This window comes from Canis lupus, chromosome 17, assembly GCF_011100685.1.
Source record: "Canis lupus familiaris isolate Mischka breed German Shepherd chromosome 17, alternate assembly UU_Cfam_GSD_1.0, whole genome shotgun sequence".
NCBI classification, from domain to species: Eukaryota; Metazoa; Chordata; class Mammalia; order Carnivora; family Canidae; genus Canis; species Canis lupus.
In genome coordinates, this window is record NC_049238.1 from 17,673,298 (window position 1) to 17,690,763 (window position 17,466).

General features: G+C 49.9%; 1 long non-coding RNA gene across 1 annotated transcript in view; it reads right to left on the minus strand.

Annotated features, from left to right (window-relative positions):
- Positions 1 to 566: 566 nt before the first annotated feature.
- The window catches only part of LOC119869824, a 40,929-nt gene continuing 24,029 nt past the window's right edge, over positions 567 to 17,466 (minus strand). Inside the window, exon 3 of the long non-coding RNA XR_005371835.1 lies at positions 567 to 1,010. This is a non-coding gene — a long non-coding RNA (uncharacterized LOC119869824). The remainder of the gene's footprint in view (positions 1,011 to 17,466) is intronic.

The following is a 17,466-nucleotide window of genomic DNA, read 5'->3' on the forward strand; positions in this document are numbered from 1 at the left end:
CACAGGGTTACTGCAATGGGAACATGCTGGGGATCAGAGTTACATGAAGCATCCCACCCTTTGCTGGTAGAAATTGCAGAGCTGAGCCAGCCTTTGGCCCACTGCACCCATTTGAACACTCTGCACACCAGGTGCCAGGAAACTAACGCCCGTGATGGGAAAGGGATTTGGCCACGTTCTCACTGTGAAAGACTCAGTGTGGGGTATGCCTCCTGTCCACAATTGCCAGGCAGGGGAAATGGGGTTGAAAAGGAAAAATTCAGCAGCTCACTGGGGACTTAGAACCCTCACCCTTGGGTGTGGGGCTGAAGAGGGTGGGGCGTAGAGCGGGCACAGGACTGGCTGGGTCGTGAGCTTCACTCTGACACCCTGACTGGGTCCCCCACCGCCCCCGAGCCACAGATGGCTCCAATCTGACCTACCACCATCCCTCATCTGTCACTGCCAGCTGTCCCCCGATGCTGAGTGTCACACCCAGGTGTCACCCCAGCTCTCAGACTCTGGCCACACATTCTGAAGGAGAGAGGTGGTGCCAGAGCTGGCACAGCGGCAGCTCCAGCAGCTGTCGTGCCAATCGGCAGGTCTACGCCTATGTTTTGGGGCAGCCCCATCTCTCTCTGCATCAGGAAGCTTCATGGACATATTTGTTTACTCCATTTGCCGATATGCAGTTTGCATAATATTGAATCTGGAAAGGACACTGCATCCACTGACAGGAGTTCTCCCAGCTGGAAAAAGGAAAAAAAAAGAAAAAAGAAAAAGAAAGAAACTGGCTTTATATCTTTTAACATTTTGGGGTAAAAATAAAGACACCAACACCAAGCGCCAGGTTTGCTGATGGATGTTTGCTGGGTGGGGAAGGCCAGTCTTTGGTCAGGCCACGCTCCCAGACCCAAAGAAGTGTTGGATGGCTCTCTCATAAACACTGTTGGCAGCTCCAGGGACGGCTCTTTTGGTAAAAAGGATGTGCTGGAACGAAACGTGGGACTCCAGCCAAGCCACATTTCTTCCTGTAAAACAGAAAACATTCCCGTGTCAGGATGCAAGGAGCCAAGCCCCTCCCAGATTGGAGGCATCCTCCTCTTCAGCCTCTAGGGAAGATGGGAAGAACAAGGCCGAGCAGGGCTTTGACTGGAGATGTAGGGTAGGGAGCGAAGGGCTAAGAATGTATGCCAGCCCCTACGCCCCTGGCCAGACTTATATTCTCAGACCGGTCTAAACACCTGGCTCACACCCAAGTTACAATGAGACCCCTCTAAATGTGTAGACACAGAGCACAAAGCCAGGGTAAGTGGAAGAAAGCCTACCAAGGGCATACAACAAAGGCTCTAGCCTTCTCATGGGCACCCTTCTCATCATGGGCCCTTGTGGCTCAGTGGCAGGCCCTGGTGAGCTGTGTGGAAGCACTGCTTGTTCAAACATCAGGGCCCTCCTATGCCGAGTGTGGTCCTCAGAGCAGCAGCAGCTGAAAGTTGGTTAGAAATGCATACTTTCTGCCCCTTCTCCCCCATCCCAGCCCTGATGATTCAGAATCTGCATGTTTACAAATGCCCAGGTGATTCTTAGGCACATTTAAGGTTTCAGAGGTACAGCCCCAGGGGCTTCCTAGAACATGCACACAATTGGATATGCAGGCCTCTTTCAAAGTGTTGCCCACTGAGGAGGATGGATAGTCAGTGAGGCATGAAGCGATTAAGCACTGACACACACAGCACCCTCAGATCATAACCCTGGGTTGGGGTAAAAGGCATTTTGGACTGTAATCCAATGTCCCCAGGACCGCAGTCATCCCAGCCACCCAACCTCTATGGTGGGGAAGCATCTGCTCATACCCGTGCTACCCTAGAACCTTCCTGGATGAAGGAAAACCATGGAGCTCAAATCCAGGGTGACTTAAGACCCCACATTAGAGCTGAAGTCCGATCTGTGGTGCTCCATTGTGAATTTCTCATCCATTAGCCAGAGTCTGGCTTTCCCTGATCAAGGGACAAAGGATTCTTGTCCCAGGCAGGTTGGGTGAAGTCCTAAATTAAAGGTCGCTATATCCCTTGGGTGGACATCACGGCCCAGGCCATACTGCAGGAGCACAGGTCCGGTACTGAGGCCTACTCCCTCTCAGCACTCGGTCCTGTCCGCACCACTGCTCCTGTCTGCTCACTGAATCTGGAGAACCTATGAGCTCAGTCCCGGGCAGATCACCAAGCTCTGCCAATGACTCAACAGCAAATTCCCCTCAGGAGCAACAGAGCCCTGCACACCAGCAAAGCTCACAAACCTGGGGTCTCCCTTACCATCTAATTGATGGCAACATAGTCACCCAGCAGCAAGTGACCACTAAGCATAGTCACCCAGCAGCAAGTGACCACTCCCAGTGCCCACCGGGCTTCTCTGGGAGGAGCAGGGGTACCATTACCTCCTGGTTCGGGCCCCCAGGACCTAAGCCATAAATACTACGGGCATCTCACTTTGTGTGGTGGGCGGGACACCTGGCAATGTCTGTTCTGTTACCTTCGCTGGTGCTCAGTGCTTACACCTTGTAAGAACAACAGGAACAGAATTGTATTTCCTGTAGACATGCTATAGATGAGTGCTTTAGCGAGTTTTTGTTTGGCATCATACACATAGATTGTAAATTGCAGCTTGGGCCCGTCGCATCCATTTATCATCCGTCATGCCTGGAAACTAAAGCCCAGGGTGAGAAGGGACTTGGCCAAGTTCACGTCCAAGTCCTGTTTTGTTTTTAAGGGCTGTAGCAGTCGTATGGTTGCAGCTGTTTTAAGTTCTTTTATTCATTTAAAATTACGATAGCAGATTACACTGTATGAAACCGTGTGGCCTCGATTACCATTTTTTCCATGTGTTAAGGCAGACCTAAAATGACTTTCTGAGGAGAATCTTGGCCTTCCCCACAGGTACACCCTGGCTTATCTCCAGAAGGAGATACAAGAGCTTTCTTTTCAGGCAGGAGTTCTTGTAAGGTGACACAATTTTGACAAGAGTGTGTTAATCTTCCTCCCACCTTGGGTGACTGTTACACCTACCCACTTCCCTGCAACAGAAGATATTTGCACTCCCGGTAGTTGTCAGGGAACATAGCCTTGAACTTGGTTGTCACTCAAACGTTACAATTCCTCCTGGTTGGGAGGAATTGTGTTTAGAGAGCATTTCTCAAGGGGGAATTGTGTTAGTTAAGATAATAGAAGCTACTCTATCAGACAAATCCCAAATCCTCAGTGGCTTGACACAATAGAAGTTGGTTCCTTGTGCATATCACAGTCCAACAAAGGTAATCTGGCTGGGTGTGCTTCTACCAGGACTTTAGCATCCAGACTTCTTCCTTCATGTGGCTCTGCCCTCCTCTGGGTCCTTGGAGCTTCCTCTCAGCCAACAGATGGGGAAAGGAGCCATAGAGAGAACACATCCACTTCCCAACCACTTCAGCTAAGCAGTGACACACACTTTCTGCTCACATTCAACATCAAAGCCATCCCTGGTTGCAAAGGAAGCTGGGAAGAGTACTTGTGTGCCCAGGAGGGTAGGAAACAGGATGTGGTAAACCCTAAGCTGTCTCTGTCATGGAAATGCATTACCCTTGAATTGACCAGATTAAGCCAGTCTATCTACAAGATGAGTCTCTGGAGAGCATGGTATGGATTCCCACCAAAAAGCTTCTAGGACAACAAAGAGATGTGCCCCCAGTATCAACAGATACAAGAGAGAAACACTAGGTGAGTAGGAAGGTGGGGGAGGATTTCACACCAATGTATGTGGGTGCTGCTGAGGATGGCATCCAAGCCTGATGACATTTCATTTCAAGGAAGAATCTAGAAATCCTCAGAATGATGGTCTTCCCCAGTGCCTGCTTTGTTTTTATTTAGTTATGCTGTGATATGTATCATTGTGCTTCCTTCTTTGCCGTGGCTGTTGGCAAGCTTAGACTCAGATCAATACAGGTCATCTCTAGCAACTATGGGAGACATTAAAGGATGCATTTTTTGAACCAGCCTCACACATGGTGCCATTCATCTTTCCTATTCTTACTTCTCTGCCTCATTTTCTGAAGTTTTTTTTTTTTTTTAATGTCTCTTCCTATCATGCAACTATCTTTGTAAACAGTGTCTAGTTAGCTTGAGGAATGCCATGGAATACAAGCAGATAAATAACAGAATAATCAACAAAATACAAAAGTAACAATGATGCAGGAGCTACTAGAGAAAGTTGGAGATACTTCTTTTTTTCTTCTCTTCCTGGCATCACCTGGGCCTTACTAATGTGGTTCCTCTTCATGCACAAATCTCTTTCTTGTCCTCTGGGCACCTACTGCACACTCAGGGTTGTGACAGCCTTCAAGAAGCCACCTTCCCAGTTTCAGAAGACTCACAAACTCCAGGATGAGAATCCTCTAGTTCCTCCAGGGAATGGTAATCTTCAAGTTGCTGTTTCTTGGAGAGAAGTATTGGCTTCATTTGTATTTCACCCACCATGCTTCTTCCTATGTCCTCTCATGACAGTGTGCCTTTGGACACAGCAATTGTTCTTACAGACCAATCTCCAATGTTCCTCTGATTCCATGGGCAGATGAGCCAGAGGGCAGCACCACTTCTGAGAAAGCGCAAGACTGAGAGAAGCACCATACAATATGGCAGCCACTGGTCACGTGTAACCAGAAAACACAATGAGGTGAGTCTGACATGAGATGTGCTTTAAATGTAAAATTCATACTGGATTTTGAAGATGTAGTATAAAAGAAAGAATATAAAGTATCACATTAATAACTTTCAATATTTAGGGATCCCTGGGTGGCGCAGCGGTTTGGCGCCTGCCTTTGGCCCAGGGCGCGATCCTGGAGACCCGGGATCGAATCCCACGTCGGGCTCCCGGTGCATGGAGCCTGCTTCTCCCTCTGCCTGTGTCTCTGCCTCATTCTCTCTCTCTCTCTGTGACTATCACAAATAGATAAAAATTAAAAAAAAAATCAAAACAATAACTTTCAATATTTAATAGGGATTGTTACCTAATTTCTCACCACTAAGTCTCCAGATGGGAACCTGGTTATTAGGGTTTGGTCCAGTGCTCTGGAAGAGCCTGGGATTCATAGTAAGAGGGAGAAATTGAGGCTCCTATACCTCTATCTACAAGTTTTAGCCCCCAGTCTGATGCGCTCAGCTCTGAGACTCAGCCTAGAGAACAAAGACTTTAAGCTATCATTCACCTGTATTGTGTGGGCTTTGTTTTCAAGGACAAAAAAATATTAACTTAAGGGAAAAAAGTCATTTTCAGGTTGTTCTTTACTAAAAATTAAATCTTACCTGGAGCAACTTATCTTCCTCAAGCAGAGAAGTTCAATTGCCCACCCTCAGCCCTCTGAATAGCAACTAAGAAAGATAAAAATATTTGCCTATTCAGAGATTATTTCAGTAATCACAGGCACTAAATAGATGGCAAAGGAGCAATGCTCACAGATGTTTGTTCATGAAGCCTGAATCTTTTGCTTAAGAGAAACTGGGAGTGGCTTTTTGGTAATTAAATGACCAGTGGGTAAAAATGTTCAAAGTACACATGATAATGTTGAAGCCTGGAAGAGCAGGAACTCGACTCATATGAACAGGTATACCTGCGGATCAATAGACTTGCAACACCAACACGTATCCTTACCCTGATTGACCAGGAGGAGCCTCCACTTCCCTATAGCCCAAAGAGGGGCATGGTCACCTTTAACTGCCAAGATGTCCCAACCCCCATTCCTTGCACCCTGCCTGGCCCCACATGACCTTGCCTTTGCCATGTGACTTGGCCAACTCACCCCAAAGGCACCCTCCCAGCCTCTCCCCTGTGGGAAAAATGGTACCGCCCATGCCCATGCACCCTTTCACAGTTGTGCACGTGTCTTCTCAGCTTGCATGTATTTATGCTGATGTTTCTCTCATCACTTCCATCCTCCTGGTCCTCTAATTCCTTAATAATGCAACCCTCAATGGCTCCAAGAAATCAATCCTTCAGTCCCCAGAGAGGGGCAAAGACTCCTCCAAAGTAGAGAAACTCAGAGAAAGATTCAGTAGAAGCCACAAATTATTCAGTTAGAGCCATAAGAAACCTACTGATTCGTCAGTAGGGAAATAGCCAAAGATCCATGGATAGAATTCAGAGAGCTAATGCACTTACACAGAACAAATGTCTAACTTTATTTTCACTAGTCTCTAATTAAACAATAGCATTTCCTTCAATTATGAACATGGGCAATAAACCACAGTAGTTTTAGCAATGCCTATGATTTTCCAACAGTAGAAATCAGAGACTTTAGTATGATTGTTTCAGATTTCTCAAAACATTATTTATTTCAGATGTATGACAGTTATTAGAACTATATGTAGAACTTGCTTTTTAATGAGTAAATAAAGAAGCCTATAACAGACTATACCACATATCTGGCTTATCTATTCTTTGATAAGTGTGTGCCAATATTATCAGTTTCCTTTGTAAACCTGTATGTTTAATTTTGTGCATTTAAAAAATGTTATTCTGAGAATAAGTCCTGTCTTAATTCTGGCTGGAGTGGGGGGAGGATACTAAATAAATATCAAAAACGAGAGGGGGTTACGTAGACAACAAACATTTCTTTCTCCCAGTTCTGGAGGCTGAGAAGCCCAAGATCAAGGTACAGGCTGATTCGGGAACTGTCCCAGGTAGCCACCATCTTGTTCTACCCTCACAAGACAGACCATCTGTCGCTTACCTCTCCGCAATAATCCCACACGTGAGGGCTCTGCTCTCATGACCAAACTGCCCCCCCTCCAAAAAAAAAAACCTGCCTGCAAATACCACTATGTTGGGGATTAAGGCTTCAACATATGGATTTGGGGGACACAGGCATTCATCCATAGCAAGTCCACAGGCCTCACTAAATGCCAAAGGAGTCATTGGAAGAAAAGGGGAGAGATGCTTAAGCCCCTCCCCCATGAGCCCTATAAAGCATGGCTCACCACAAAGATTCCCAGGATGACATGGGCCCCAAGGTCTGAAACTACTGCTCTCCAGGCATCTAGAGTCTTGTGTCCCCCAGGTGATAAATATCTACACTCCTGTCAAAAGCAGCAAAAAACTCAAAAGATTCATATGCAGCACAGAAGGGAGGGGGCAAGGACCAAGAGGCCAGGAGATCTGGCTTCTGGAGCCCCTCAGAGTCCATTTCTCAGGGGGCAGAGCCAAGCAGCCCCCACCCCAATCTGTGAGGGCCCACCTGTGCTGGGCACCAAGGAGGGGGTCAGAAGGTGCCGCCAGAAGACGGCCTCCTGGGGGGCCAAGCCCACCCCCCAAACACACCTCCAGCCAGGGCACCTGCTGATGCCACACTGACCAGGCAACTGCCTCATCCCTCTTTTGAAGGGAAGGGGAAAGCCTTTTGCGAACATAAATCTAAACTGGGTGAGAGATATCGTTAGCTCCGCAATTCCCTGCCCCTCGCGCTAATTACACAAGTGCTGTGGGTTAATTAATTTGTAGGAGAGGACCATATTGCTGAGCGTACATTTTTTTTTTCTGAGTTTCAACTGCTCCACTTCTCAAGTTGAAATTACTTTGCAGCAACTTTTCTTTCTTTCTCTCACCTTTAACTCGAAGTCTGTTTGCATGTTTTCCTTTTGCAGCTTGGGGGAAAATTTTTGAAAAGGGGGGGAAAAAAAGAAAGGTTATTTGATCCTTTGAAGAGAGAAATCCTGCTCATGGATTTTCTGCTTTTAATTCATTGGAGAGAAAAGGGCGATCGAGTGAACAGGATGGGAAAGGAGGACAAGGCAAGGAGCAAGAGACTTTGATCTCTTGCAGGTGGGGAGGCAGGGCTGCTGCCCCCCATATCCCAGGGTGGCTCCAACCCGTAGGTCCTTGGAGACCCTTCCACAGCCAGGCCCCACCATCTGCCTGAAGAACTCTGGGCTACAGGTTCTTAAAACAGCCCAGAATGGGGGAAGCATGAGACTCAGCCAGAAATGCTCATGCCTCCCGGTGCTCACCGCCTCGGGCACTTTGATCAGACGAATAAAAGCTAAGAACTAAGAAATCATTCTGAGCGTGAGCTGAGAAGGGAGAGCTGATAAACCAGGGAAATACTCTTTGTAACAGGAGCTTGTATTTCTTCCTTCATCTCTAGGCATAAAGAGGGGAGGCAAAATACATGGTCATCAATACTGGGTGATAAATGCTCAGAACTTCTGGGTCAGCTCAAGGGCTCACTCGAGCCCACAAAAGAGAAAACACCTAACACAGGGGCAGGCATCGAGCTGAAAGCACATGGACTCCCCCTGCTGCTGCCCACTGCACAGCCCTCTGGAAATGTACTCCTGACTTTGGGCAAGGCCAACATGTCAGCAACGCTGGGAAGCTCACGGGTCAGTAACTGGGACTCAGTTCAGCTCAGTTTTAAAAATAAAAACTTTGGGGACATCTGGGTGGCTCAGTGGTTAACTATCTGCCTTTGGCTGAGATCATGATCCCGGGGTCCTGGGATCGAGTCCCGCATCAGGTTCCCCACAGGGAGCCTGCTTCTCCCTCTGCCTGTGTGTCTGCCTCTCTCCCTGTGTCTGTCATGAATAAATAAATAAAATCTTTAAAAATAAAATAAAAACTTCAGCACTTAACAGATGGTGGGCGTCGTGCTAGAGAAAACTGGGGCCAACGATGAGTGGGAGACGGGGTGCCCACAGACCCATAAACTGATGATAATTTGTAAGTGCTATAAAAACAATATTCATAAGGTCAAGGATGGCGAAGAGGAGTGGGAATGGTTAATTAACTGGAAAAAGCGGCACCTGGGAAGGCTTCATCACAGAGGGGATACAGAAGCAGGGTTTTGATGAATACATAGAAGTTCATCAAGAAAACATGGGATGAGAGTGACCTTCTATATCACAGAAAGAACACACAAAGAGACACGGAGATGTGAGAGGTCAGGGTGCGTTCAGCAATTATGGTTGGCTTGAGTATGACGCTGGGGGGTGGGGAATGGTAGTAGATGATCCTGGGTTCAGGTCACAAAACACCCGTGCCTCCCCCAAGCTTGGCTTTCCTGGGATTTTATCCTGGTGGAGTGGTTGTAAGCAGGAGAGTAACAAGATCGGAAGTGTGTGAGTGTGTACATTATACACATGCATTCCGGCAGCTGAGTGAATCAGGGGTGTGATATATGGTGTTTCCTCTTTGGACATGCTGATTTTAAGGCACCTCTACGTATTTCACTAGCTCAGCAGAGGATCTGAGCTGGAGATGCCAATCTGGGGGTTGCCAGCCTAGTAGCAGGCGCTGAAGTCATGATGAGGAAGAAACAGACACCAGGCACCAACCTCCAGACTCCGGCTCAGCCAAGTGGTTCGTAGCTTTAGAAGTTCCTAGACCATCAGACTTAAAGGGTTGAGAGATCACCCTCAACCCTCCCCCGCATTTTGCAGATGGAAGTGGAACGTTGGTGGCAGCTATGGCCCTAGCTATCTGGTCACCCGACTCCCAACACCACCGCAGACCTGACCTGCCTGCCCACTGCGTCTAAAATGGGCCAGAGGTGGAAGGAGAAGAGGGAGATATGGAGATGAGGTGGCAAAGGTCAGATTTAAAGGGACTTAGGCTACAGCCCAGAAGACGAGGTGGTGTCAAAGTCTCTGAAGCAGACCCCCGGCAGGTGGCAGGAGGAGAGGAAGCTGTAGGTTCCTACTCTGGGGCCTGTTTTTCCACCTCGTGAGTTCTCATTCAGCTCAAATACCACCTCCTCCAGGAAGCCCCCCCAACAAGCAGAGCCCAAAGGAACCACCCCCTCCCTCAACCTGTGTCAGCATTCCCTGCGTGGTGCTTTCCATTCCCTGCATGGTGCTTCGAACACCTTAGTCGTAAACTGGAATTATTCATGGGCACTTCTCTCAATCGACTGTGGACAGTGGGTTGATATCATCGTCTGAACCTCCAGAACTAAACACAGGCAGGCCTGCCACAGAGCGGGGGCTCCCCAAACAGGACCTGGAGGAATCGATGCTTGCTGGCAGCACACGAGGGAGCAAGGCCTGCAGAGCCAGATCCGTGGATGAAAAAACAAGTCGACAGACAAGGAAAATGAGGACAGACCTCCGGAAAAACAAGTGGGGCCACCGTGTCCCAGGGGCCCTACCGTGGCCTCCCCCCGCTTGAGTCACAGGCTGAGGAAAACACGGGCGATCCAACACCAGTCACACCAGTTCTGGCAGAGGCAGGACGGGATGATCTAATAGATATTTTCCAGCCTTCGTGTCTATTATCCCCAAACAAAATGACATGTGCTTCCAAGCAGCTCCTCTCCGGTTATGAGCACTATAATTAAGCGTGAAGTACACACCCACCTCAGTCTGCACAGAGAGGGTGGAGAAGCCAACACAGCACAGCGCAGCCGCCTCGCTGAGTCGGTGCAGAGCACCAGCCTCACACTGCGGCTCTCCGACTCCGTTGTCCTGCAGTGGCCTCCAAGAGCTCTCACTTAAGCTCCATTTGGGGCCCCAGGGTGCCAAGGGGGAGGCAGAGGGCCGAGAGGAGCGGCGCCAGGATTCTAGCCTCTGTTCTGCTGCAAATGGAGATGCCTTCCCATCTTGAGCCTCCGGGCTTTCGTCTGGTCTCCCCACCTGGCTTCTGTCCCCCATCATGCTCTCTTGGCCAAGTGAGCTCAGAGGCCTCAGGAGCTACCCCTGAAATGCAGCCAGGGCTCTAGCAGGCACGGGGTCCTTAGACGCCAGAGCCCCCGTCCTAGCCAGGTCTGCCCAGAGGCTGCTTTGGGAATACATGTCGGGATCCTAGCAGGGGCATTAGGAAGCATGGGAACCACAGCAAGATGCCCCTCCCAGTCCCAGTTCTGGGCCCAGGCTGCAGACAGTGAGTCTTGTGAGAGGTACACTGAGCACTGGATTAGGCCTTGTCCACCCAAACACCCTAAAGGTCCAGGCAGCAACAAGCCAAAGGACTCAGGCAAGTCAGATCCTCAAAATGGTACCCAAGCTGTACCTCTTGTTTTCCAGGGACCCAGACCCACCTTGAGGCATCTCAGCTGCTGTGCAATTAGACTCAGTATGCCCAAGCCCCCCACAAACGCCTTCCCAGATGGTCTTCCAGGAACAGATCATGTGTCTCTCCACCAGCCCTGACTGACCCCAGATTACCTGGGGATTGTCCCTCAGGGTCTGTCCAATGTGGGCCGGCAAGCTCCAAGCCAGATTCAAGGAAGGCAGATTATGGGAGGAGATATTGGGTGGGGCATGGTACTAGCAGCATGAGACTCAACATCTGAGAACATCCCTAGGCCATCAGGTCTCTGCTGCCCATCCTGGAAAGCTGACACTGGGCAGAGCTGTGACACAGGAGGCTGCTGACCCCATTTAAACCCAGAAAATCAGCCTCCAACTGAGGGAAACCGAGCTCTGGCATGAAGTCCTGTGGTTCTTACACCCATCCTCTCCTCCACCCCACGTTCTTCAGATTAGACACCTTCGGGCTCCAGTGCAATCCTCCAGCACCTATCAGGGGGACCTTTATCAAGTGGCCTCTTCCCAGTGTCATCCCTTAGCTATAACCACAAGGAGCTCCACACTTGGAAGATAAAACCTGCATAGCTCAGTCTTCACGTGGCTGCTCCTAAACTGCACCTGCCATGTCATCCCTCATTCTTCCCCTCCCATGCTCTGCTGCCCTGCTGTGGAAAGCTCTACTTGTGCCCTCCCTTTGCCCTTCCCCAGTTCCCTGTGTGGCCACGTCCTCCATGCCCTAGCCAAAACACTCCCATTAGCCCCGGGAAAACTCGGCCTTTTGGCTGCCTCCCACCCTCCTGGCTGGCCCTTTGCTGCGGGGAGGCTGTTGAGGGGGCTGTTGCCAAGGGGGCATCTTGCTACCCCTCCTACAATTGCTCAAGGGGCCTCAGAGCAGATCCTGCACCCTCCTGTCTGCATCTTTCTCTGTTTACCACCTTCTGATACAATGCTCATTTATTTAATGTGTGTTTCATTTATGTCTCAACCCATCCTCCAAATAAGCAACTCTATGAAGGGAGAGACGTCTGCTTTTGTGCACAACTGTCTCACATCCAGAATGGTAGGCACTCTATAAATACTTGTTGAAGAAATGAATGAGTGAATGAATGTGACCATAAGCACCAGCCATGCAACATCCCTGTGTGGATAGATCTTTTCCATGGGAAACCCTTGGAGAAAGCTGAGCTGAGGTGCAAAGATCCCTGGCTGGGGCGGGGGGGGGGGGGGGGGGGGGGGGCAGAGTTGTCAGGTCCCCTGAAACCTGAAACCTGGCCTGTGCAATTTTTCCTGTCTGCTTCCTTAGTTTCTCCACTTATAAAATTGGGGGGCTGGGCGATGCCTGGTCGTGGGGTCTGTCAAGGGCCGCCCTGGGGTCAGCGGCCTCCTGCGGAGCTCCCGCAGACCTGTCCTGTGAACCGCCCGCAGGCCCTCACCCAAGCCCCCTGGCCCAGCAGGCTCTAATGAGGAGCCACTCTTAGGATTTTTATAATTTAATTCTCTCCGGTCAACACTTTAATTATGGGTCTCTCGGTCATTTTTCACCGACATCACAGCACAAACGGGGAGGCTACTTCCTGAGCAGAGGGGGCAGCCGGCTGGGGAGGCCTGGAGCTCCAGCCGCCCAGCAGCCGGGCTGCCCCAGGGCTGAGGGGTGGGTGTTGCACACACAGCACCCTCCTCTTCCCAGTGTCAAGGGACCACAAGGAGCTCTTGTGGTGTGTGAAACACCCACCCCGGCCACAGCACCAGGTGAAAGCTTCGTTCTCTCTCTCCTGAAGGAAACGGCTCCCAGGTGCAGTATCCTGCCCCCGCCCCGCCACCCCACCACAGTCACCTTCACACCCACTGGACCCCCTTCTTGCCCAGACAGACAAAAGCAAGCTCCCTGATGAGTGGGGAGCCTGACACGGGGATCAGTCCCAGGACCCTGGAATGGTGACCTGAGCAGAAGGCAGACGCTTAACTGACTGAGCCACCCAGGCACCCCAAACTACCCTTTCTACTATTATTATTTATTCTGCTTTTTTGTTTGTTTGTTTGAAATTTTCCTGCCCAGACCCAGGCTTTTGGCCCTTTCTTCCTGTGCCCTGCAGGAGGGTCTCCAAATAAGACCCAGATGCCACAGGTGGATTTTCCCTCACCAGGGTACAGGGGAGGGTAGAGACGCATTCCTACTTGTCTGCCTGTCCTCTTCTTCCTGTGGGGCACAGACATCCTATTTATAGGATTGGATTTGTTTTCCCCAGGCTCGAAGCTTATCCTGGTATTTCTACTGTGAGAATCCAATGTACCTGCTAGCCCAAACTGAAACTTCTCCCCAAAGAGCACTGTCCCCGGAGGTAACCCTTCCCACACAGTCTCTGAGTGGGTAGACCCAGAGCTGGGGCCTCCCAGGCAGTGGGAGGATGTGACACGGCGAGAGAGGGAGGCTGGAGGGAATGTCAGCAGGATGAAAGGTCTGAACAAGGCTCCAGGGAAGCTCCTGTCTGAGTCGGAAGATCCTTGACACAGGCTGCAGTAGCCTCCAGGAAGGTCTATGCTGGCATCCAAAGGACTGCCTAGGGGCTGGCCCACATGTGAGGCTGCAGGAAAGGACGTGGTGTCAAGACCAAGAGGCAGATAGGAGGGAGTGTGAGCGTGTACAGAGCCGAGGAACACAGGCTCTAAAGGGGACGCCCTGCATGTCACCTGGCTGTGCCGCCTACTGGCTAGGGGGCTAGGCAAGTTCCTGACTTCTCTCCCCATCTGAAAACAAGAATGATAAGAGCACCCTATAGGTGTGCTGTGGCAAGCAAATGACCAAATATGAGTAAAGGTTTAGGCTGGTGCCTGGGAAAAAAATAAGCACTCAATCGATGTTAGCCATTGTTATTATTCTATAGTCCTCCCAAGCACTCATGCTCTACCACCACCACCACCACCACCACCACCAAAGACAACTCAAATTACCAACACCAGGAGCCTCAACATATGTCCTCTGGCCTCCTCTTCCAGCCAGAATGCCTCCCAAGCCCACTACCACCACTGCCACTCAATTTGCACTTAAAAATTCTGCAATTCCCTCAGAAAGGCCAGGTTCCAGTTCCCAGGGCAGCAGAGCCCCCAGGCTCTGTCTGAGGTCCCCACTCTCCTGTCTTTGAAAAATTACAAAGCCTCCCTCATAGAAAGAAATCAGTTAGCTCCATAGAAGAGGAGACGCCCCCTGGAGGACGCTCTGGGAGAGCCACTGAGCAGTAGCGCTGGGAGACCAGGGTGGATGTGCATGGCCGGCAGGGGTGCAAAGTCCCTCCCTCCACCCCTGGGTGCTGCTCTGATGGTCTGTTTTCTCTCTGCCTCCCCTTCTGCCATTTCTTCCTTCTCTCCAGATGCTGAGGTTAGAGCCTTTGACCCGAGGTTAGAGCCTTTGACCCAGGAGCACCAGCAGCCTGTCCAGACCTATCAAAAATCTTCCTCTTAGGAGGAAGACCCACAACCCATCACCAGGCTCTAGTTCAGATGATTATCTCAATTGGAAAAAAGAAAAAAAAAGAAAGAAAGAAAGAAAAACTTTCATGCAAATCGAGGCCAAATTGAAAATCTGTTCATCACTTCTCCTGGTGCCTCGGGTCCCTTGTTGGGGAATTTTTAAATGGCTCAGCTCATCTGAAGCCAAGGAAGAGAGAGGAGACAGATGGATTCATGCATTTTTACAGAGATTCTTAAGAATTGTCCTTGTGGAAACCCCCTCTGCCCATCCATGCTGCAGTGGGGAAGTCTCATTCCATGACCTACTCTTACTAAAGATATTTCTCCTCGCACCTGACAGCCCAGGCACATTTCTGTGGGGACTCACTTGCACAGCAGCCTTCAAAAGAGATACTTCTCACAACTGGCTCAAAAAAAAAAAAAAAAAAGCCAAGCCTGCTTACCAAAAAAGCAATCTTTCTGCTGCACAACAGAATGCAAGAGCATTGGTTTTTATAAGAAAAATGTCCACTGGTATAGGGACTTCTTGTCAACTGAACCACCTCTGCCCACAAAGTGAAGAAAATCTGGGACTGAGACAGGCTCCACCCAACACACCTGTCCTGTGTCTGCATGGAAGTTCTATTTTAAGAGGCCCAGGGCCTCCCTTCGCATAGACTCTTCTGGGGAGTCTCATGGACAATGAACTTGGCTGCAGAATTTGACTCAATGTCTGGTCTCCAAATACCCTGCAAAGGAAGTTTGGCTCTCAGAAGCTGCCTTCTGAGTATAATCACTCAGCAAAGCCCCACTTTGTAGGGTTCTCCAGAGTAGTAGGTTGGGTTCTCCAGAGAAACAGAACCAATGGGATATAAGTAAATAGATGGAAAGAGGGAGAGACTTGTTTTAAGGAACTGGTTCATGGAATGGTGGGGGAGTTGGCAAGGCTGAGGTCTGTAAGGTGGACCAGCAAGCTGGCAATTGAAAGTTCACATTGCTGTCTTGAATCTGAATTCCACAGGGCAGCAGGCTGGAAACACGGGCAAGGTGCCTATGTCGCAGTCTTGAGAGGATCCCTTCCTCTTTGGAAAACCTCAGCCTTTGCTTTTTATGCCTCAACTGATTGGATGGGGCCACCCACATGATGGAGGGTAATCCACTTTACTCGAACTCTACTGCTTTAAATATGAATCACATCTAAAAAAGACCTTCACAGCAGCATCTAGATGGTATTTGACCAGAAAACTGGGTACCACAGCCTAGTAAGGATGACGCTTAAATTAACCTCCATACTTGGCACAGGCCGTCTGTCACGTGGCCAGGCTGCCCCAACTGGGCTTCCTCCTTCCCCTTGGGTACACATGCTCACCCGCAGCTTTGTGCTCTATCAAGCTGCTCCTCCCCTTCCCACTGACAAGTATGCTTACCCCATCCCCTGCCTCTTCAAATCCTTCCTTCACCCCCCCAACACCCAACTCCAGTCCCACTCCCTCCATGGAGACTGCCCTGGCCTTCCTGGGACACATGGGTCTCCCTCCAGGACTGAATCCATAGCACAGACCCACCTTTTTTGATCACACCTCCTGAACTCTTTTTTTCCAGTCTCCTTTCTCAATGAAGAGACCAGCTCTTGCACCTGCACATCCCAGTCCCACCCAGGAGAGGGCTAGGAAGATCCAAATGAATACGAACATCCATCTGGTGGGGATTTTCTCCTCGGGGAAAATACAACAGTGAGAGCTCTGGATTAAAAAAAAAAAAACTAAATCAAAACCAAAACAGGGAAAGAGGTTGTTCTGTTGGAACAGAGCTAAACACAAAAGTTGAGGAGGGGTTGGTGGGAGACAGTAACTTCGCTGTAGATGAAAACATCAAATGGCTGCTGCCCGAGCCCCTGCATGTGGAGTGAGCTGTTGGGGCCCTGCCACGGGAGCTGCTCCCCAGCCGCAGGTGGGGCTTCCGGCAGGCAGCAGGGCCATGGTGCGGGAGGACTGAGCTATCCTCTCTAAGGAGACCTCTCCAAACAGATGAGTTCAAAGTTCTGCTTTTAATCGATTCAGTGTGTGATATCACTGGGCAGCATTTCCTCTAAAGATAAGGGCAGCATTGATTATCAGATATGAAGTACAGGGAGCCTTGAGGAACACAGAGCCCACTGCAGGAGCAAATGCTCTGGGACCAGCTTTGGGAGGGGGCTGCTGGCCTCAGCTTGGCCAGGGTGAAGAGGACTCCCAGCTCAAGCTCCAGCTGGGGCGGAGGGCTTCCCCTCTGTGAACCAGTCACCAGCTCAAGGGAAGGAGGGGAGGGGACAGAGATATACAAGGACCTTGGGCATTTGTGAAAGGGACTCATGTGGCAAATCTCAGGGTTCTGCTCTATCTCAAGTAGCTTATTAATACTGTTGAATATGCAAAACTGCCATACCCTGTGCTGAGCACAGTGGATAGGACAGCCCAGAGCCCTGTGTCTAGGGAGCACACATTCCGGCAGGGGCGAAAGAACAGTGGGCAGGTGTCACAAATAATTGCCAAGAGAAGTCAGGTTGATCACATACAATTTTTTTTTAATTATTTTATTTTATTTTTATGATAGTCACACAGAGAGAGAGAGAGAGAGAGGCAGAGACACAGGCAGAGGGAGAAGCAGGCTCCATGCACCGGAAGCCCGATGTGGGATTCGATCCCGGGTCTCCAGGATCGCGCCTGGGCCAAAGGCAGGCGCTAAACCGCTGCGCCACCCAGGGATCCCGATCACATACAATTTTTAAACGGCCCAGTGACATTAGAGAGGTGGAAGGCTTTTCTTTTTTCTTTTTTTTTTTTAAGATTTTATTTATTTATTCATGAGAGACACAGAGAAAGAGAGAGGTAGACACAGGCCAAGGGAGAGGGAGGCTCCATGCAGGGAACCTGACGCGGGATTCGATCCCAGGTCTCCAGAATCACTGGAGACCAAAGGAGGCACTAAACTGCTGGGCCACTGGGGCTGCCCTGGAAGG